Source organism: Dermochelys coriacea, chromosome 2 (genome assembly GCF_009764565.3).
Source record: "Dermochelys coriacea isolate rDerCor1 chromosome 2, rDerCor1.pri.v4, whole genome shotgun sequence".
NCBI lineage: Eukaryota > Metazoa > Chordata > Testudines > Dermochelyidae > Dermochelys > Dermochelys coriacea.
In genome coordinates, this window is record NC_050069.1 from 47,990,702 (window position 1) to 47,995,540 (window position 4,839).

Consider the following 4,839-nt stretch of genomic DNA (forward strand, 5'->3'; position numbering starts at 1 on the left):
CAATACAGCGGTGCATAGACAATCCAGGAAGTTTTTGGAAAGCGTAGGGGACAATTTCCTGGTGCAAGTGCTAGGGGAGCCAACTAGGGGGAGCGCTTTTCTTGACCTGCTGCTCACAAACCGGGTAGAATTAGTGGGGGAAGCAAAAGTGGATGGGAATCTGGGAGGCAGTGACCATGAGTTGGTTGAGTTCAGGATCCTGACGCAGGGAAGAAAGGTAAGCAGCAGGATACGGACCCTGGACTTCAGGAAAGCAGACTTTGACTCCCTCAGGGAACAGATGGCCAGGATCCCCTGGGGGACTAACATGAAAGGGAAGGGAGTCCAGGAGAGCTGGCTGTATTTCAAGGAATCCCTGTTGAGGTTACAGGGACAAACCATCCCGATGAGTCGAAAGAATAGTAAATATGGCAGGCGACCAGCTTGGCTTAATGGTGAAATCCTAGCGGATCTTAAACATAAAAAAGAAGCTTACAAGAAGTGGAAGGTTGGACATATGACCAGGGAAGAGTATAAAAATATTGCTCGGGCATGTAGGAAAGATATCAGGAGGGCCAAATCGCACCTGGAGCTACAGCTAGCAAGAGATGTCAAGAGTAACAAGAAGGGTTTCTTCAGGTATGTTGGCAACAAGAAGAAAGCCAAGGAAAGTGTGGGCCCCTTACTGAATGAGGGAGGCAAGCTAGTGACAGAGGATGTGGAAAAAGCTAATGTACTCAATGCTTTTTTTGCCTCTGTTTTCACTAACAAGGTCAGCTCCCAGACTGCTGTGCTGGGCAACACAAAATGGGGAAGAGATGGCCAGCCCTCTGTAGAGATAGAGGTGGTTAGGGACTATTTAGAAAAGCTGGACGTGCACAAGTCCATGGGGCCGGACGAATTGCATCCGAGAGTGCTGAAGGAATTGGCGGCTGTGATTGCAGAGCCCTTGGCCATTATCTTTGAAAACTCGTGGCGAACGGGGGAAGTCCCGGATGACTGGAAAAAGGCTAATGTAGTGCCCATCTTTAAAAAAGGGAAGAAGGAGGATCCTGGGAACTACAGGCCAGTCAGCCTCACCTCAGTCCCTGGAAAAATCATGGAGCAGGTCCTCAAAGAATCAATCCTGAAGCACTTAGAGGAGAGGAAAGTGATCAGGAACAGTCAGCATGGATTCACCAAGGGAAGGTCATGCCTGACTAATCTAATCGCCTTTTATGATGAGATTACTGGTTCTGTGGATGAAGGGAAAGCAGTGGATGTATTGTTTCTTGACTTTAGCAAAGCTTTTGACACGGTCTCCCACAGCATTCTTGTCAGCAAGTTAAGGAAGTATGGGCTGGATGAATGCACTATAAGGTGGGTAGAAAGCTGGCTAGATTGTCGGGCTCAACGGGTAGTGATCAATGGCTCCATGTCTAGTTGGCAGCCGGTGTCAAGTGGAGTGCCCCAGGGGTCGGTCCTGGGGCCCGTTTTGTTCAATATCTTCATAAATGATCTGGAGGATGGTGTGGATTGCACTCTCAGCAAATTTGCGGATGATACTAAACTGGGAGGAGTGGTAGATACGCTGGAGGGGAGGGATAGGATACAGAAGGACCTAGACAAATTGGAGGATTGGGCCAAAGAAATCTAATGAGGTTCAATAAGGATAAATGCAGGGTCCTGCACTTAGGATGGAAGAATCCAATGCACCGCTACAGACTAGGGACCGAATGGCTCGGCAGCAGTTCTGCGGAAAAGGACCTAGGGGTGACAGTGGACGAGAAGCTGGATATGAGTCAGCAGTGTGCCCTTGTTGCCAAGAAGGCCAATGGCATTTTGGGATGTATAAGTAGGGGCATAGCAAGCAGATCGAGGGACGTGATCGTTCCCCTCTATTCGACACTGGTGAGGCCTCATCTGGAGTACTGTGTCCAGTTTTGGGCCCCACACTACAGGAAGGATGTGGATAAATTGGAAAGAGTACAACGAAGGGCAACGAAAATGATTAGGGGTCTAGAGCACATGACTTATGAGGAGAGGCTGAGGGAGCTGGGATTGTTTAGTCTGCAGAAGAGAAGAATGAGGGGGGATTTGATAGCTGCTTTCAACTACCTGAAAGGGGGTTTCAAAGAGGATGGCTCTAGACTGTTCTCAATGGTAGCAGATGACAGAACGAGGAGTAATGGTCTCAAGTTGCAATGGGGGAGGTTTAGATTGGATATTAGGAAAAACTTTTTCACTAAGAGGGTGGTGAAACACTGGAATGCGTTACCTAGGGAGGTGGTAGAATCTCCTTCCTTAGAGGTTTTTAAGGTCAGGCTTGACAAAGCCCTGGCTGGGATGATTTAACTGGGACTTGGTCCTGCTTTGAGCAGGGGGTTGGACTAGATGACCTTCTGGGGTCCCTTCCAACCCTGATATTCTATGATTCTATGATTCTATGAAGGGCTCTGGCCCAATACCTGCCAGACTGTGGGCCCTGTTAGAAAGGGTCTAGAGGGTGTGAAGGGCGAGAAGGGAAGTGGCCCAAGAACAGTTAGAGAAGGGGAGAAAAGGAGGGCAAGGAGGCTGCCACTGGAGGGTCCCTGGGTTGGGACCCAGAGTAGTGGGTGGGCCTGGGTCCCCCCCATTCCTCCTTGTACAGCACCTGGCTGTGGAAGAGTGGCTGTGACAGACTGCAACTGGCCCTTGAACAGAGGGGCTAGGCTCGAGGGGTTGTGGTTGGCCACTGCGGCAGGAGTGAAGGAGTGAACTGGCAGGACTGCTGTTAAACCTCCCCGCTGGAAGGGGGCAAGTGTGGACTTGAGGGCACTGCCGGAGGGCAGTGTCCTGAAGAGGTCACCGCGAGCTGGGAGCAATGTGGGTCAAGAAGCCAATCAAGGGCGAGAGACGGAAGGGACACCGCTGGCAGACGGCGCTCTGCATGAACTGAGCTAATTCCCAGAGTGAACAGCAGGAGGCACTGTGGTGGTGAGTCCCAACCCCGTCACAGAGGTACTCATCAATCCTCTGCCAATGGTTCCTTGGCAGAGCGACTCTGGTTCTTCCCCCATTGTAGGAAACTTTCCCATGCCAATAAGCAATCACTTATGCAGGGACCAAAGCAGCACACAAGTGAGCAGCATAGGGAATGGGTCTGAAGCTACACATATGCAGGAAATGTTCCCTTGCATTCTTGCTTACCTGTAGGAGTGTGGTATCAATTTTAATGACCCCTCGTCTGTGGAAAATGTTGGCAGAATTTTCAATATTGTCCCCAGTTGCCTGTGGTTATCCCCTTAAAAAAAACACCAAGACATGTTGCCCCATCTTGAGTGCCCCCCACATACCAGGCCAAACTCACCATGCTTAGGGTGTTCTCTGAGTTGTGTGTATACCAAGGGACAGTGGAAAAAGTGATTCATATGTAAAAAGAGGTGTATCTTACTAAATGATTCGATGTTGTGCGTGAACTAACAATCATGCTTATGTTTGTTTCTCCAGCTTCTGCAGATGTGGTCTTCTGGGGAGCCCTCTACACAATGGCAGAACACCTCCATCAGAGAAGGAAGTGACCAAGGAAGAGCAAGGAGGACATGTTCTGAGAGGTGATCCAATCCTCAGAGGCCGAAAAAAGAGAACACAGGGAGTGTAGAGAGACTTTGAAGGAAAAATTTAAAATAGAAAGGCAGGACAGAAAGGAGAGTGAGGAGCAAATTGTAAAGGGCCAGGAGCAGATGATAAAAGTGATGGAGCAGCAAAGAGATGTTGAAGTCCCTCATCACAATCTAGCAGAACAGATGTTTCCCCTGCCTGCCAATACAGAACTGCTTTCCATGCCCTCCCCAAATTCCTCCCACACATTTCTTGCAACTTCCTTGAATGTCTCAGTACCCCATTCACTCCACCCCTTCAGACAGCTGATAGCTGCACTTACACCCAGTATGAGAGACTACACTGCCCTGCACTCTTATCTCCCTCCCCACCAAGCCTTTTTTGTCTGTTCTTAATTGGCATTTAATAAAAACAAACTCTCTGAGAGATAACTAATCTTTATTTGTCTCCTACACAAGATGTTTGCTGCTGGTAGTAATAAACAATGGCAATTTGATCATTTGCTGACTGTAAATCCTGGTCAGGAATCATCAAAATTTTCATCAAAGGCAGTAATTTAACAAATCATGGCAGAGTGCTGGGTTTATTTAGTCTGCAGAAGAGGAGAGTGAGGGGGGATTTGACAGCAGCCTTCAACTACCTGAAGGGGGTTCCAAAGAGGATGGAGGTAGGCTGTTCTCAGTGGTCGCAGGTGGCCGAACAAGGAGTAATGGTCTCAAGTTGCAGTGGGGGAAGTCTAAGTTGGATATTAGGAAAAACTATTTCACTAGGAGGGTGGTGAAGCACTGGAATGGGTTACTTAGGGAGGTGTTGGAATCTCCATCCTTAGAGGTTTTTAAGGCCTGGCTTGACAAAGCCCTGGCTGGGATGATTTAGTTGGGGTTAGTCCTGCTTTGAGCAGGGGTTTGGAGTAGATGACCTCCTGAGGTCTCTTCTAACCCTAATCTTCTATGATTTTATGATGTGTTTATAATAGTGACCACACCAGTAGAGAGCAGTGTGGGATCCATCCTTTCAGACAGAGATGGTGGGTGCACAGTAAACAGAGGCTGTTGAAAAATTCTGTGAAATGCAGTCAGAAGACCATGGAATGATGGGACGGACAAAACTGCATCATGGGACTTTGAGCCCACACCCATGATGCACTATAATTCACTTCACCTTTCCACAACTCCTAGCTGCAGAAGGTAGCAAGTAGCATTGTGGGATAGCTACCCAGAGTGCACTGTTCTCATTGTTGATGCTAGAGCATCAACTGTGGACATGCTCCACCAACAGTAG

The 4,839-nt window shown here is 48.6% G+C and overlaps 1 long non-coding RNA gene across 1 annotated transcript; it reads left to right on the forward strand.

The window, feature by feature from the left end:
• The first annotated feature begins 2,414 nt into the window (after positions 1-2,414).
• Positions 2,415-4,054, forward strand: LOC119851829. The gene is made up of 2 exons (XR_005291415.1): positions 2,415-2,934; positions 3,448-4,054. It is a non-coding gene; the product is annotated as an uncharacterized LOC119851829 (long non-coding RNA).
• The last annotated feature ends 785 nt before the right edge of the window (positions 4,055-4,839 follow it).